The following is a 1,002-nucleotide window of genomic DNA, read 5'->3' as shown; positions in this document are numbered from 1 at the left end:
AAAAATAATGTCCATGTAAATCGGGAGAAATCATCAACAATAACTAGGGCATAGTAGCTACCACCAAAACTCATGATTTGTGATGGTCCAAACAAGTCCATATGGAGCAGTTCCAAAGGCCTTGAAGTGGAGATCACATTTTTCTTTTTAAAAGAATTTTTGATTTGTTTACACTTTTGACAAGTGTCACAGATTTCTTTGGTTTTAAAATTTAGTTTTGGTAGCCCCTCAACTAGTTCGTTTGATGATAATTTATCTAGATGTTTTACATGGATATGTGCAACGCGTCTTTGCCAAAGCCAGATGTCATCTTCTTTTGAAATAAAACAATTTGAAAACAATGTAGTGACATCATCCAAATTAACCATGTAAATATTATTTATACGATGACCAACAAATTTAACATTATTAGATAAAATGTCACGAATAATACACCAACTGTTCCGGTGCCAAGAATCTTTCCCTTGTTGTTGTCTCCGTACGTGACGTATCCTTTACCTTTAAGTGAAAGATCCAGGAAGTTTGATCTGTCACCTGTCATATGTCTCGAACACCCACTGTCTAGGTACCATTTCTGTCCTTGTGTTCGAAGACATACCTGCAAAAGGATCACTTGCTTTTCTCAGGTACCCAATTGATATTGGGTCCTTTTCTGTTAGTAATCTGGGAGTCATCTATCTTCTTTATCCACATATAAACACCACTAGGTATACCATATTTTCTGATGTAACATGAATATGAAGTGTGACCATATGTATTGCAATAAAAACATGTAGGTGTGCGCTTGTGATATTTATTTTTAGGACGAGCTACAGGTTTTCTATGGTCTTTTGTTCCTAGTAGGGCGAGTATAACCTAGTCCTGTATGATCACCAATGTTTTTTGTTTGACTTAGCATAGTGTCTAATTGTTGTTGACAATTTGTGAGATGTGTGAGTTTTTCTTTAAGTTTAAAATTTTCTTCTGCAAAGTCTCGCAAGTCTCACAGACAGGTTTTTGACA

Source organism: Lupinus angustifolius, chromosome LG04 (genome assembly GCF_001865875.1).
Source record: "Lupinus angustifolius cultivar Tanjil chromosome LG04, LupAngTanjil_v1.0, whole genome shotgun sequence".
Lineage (NCBI taxonomy): Eukaryota > Viridiplantae > Streptophyta > Magnoliopsida > Fabales > Fabaceae > Lupinus > Lupinus angustifolius.
This window is presented reverse-complemented; position numbering follows the sequence as displayed.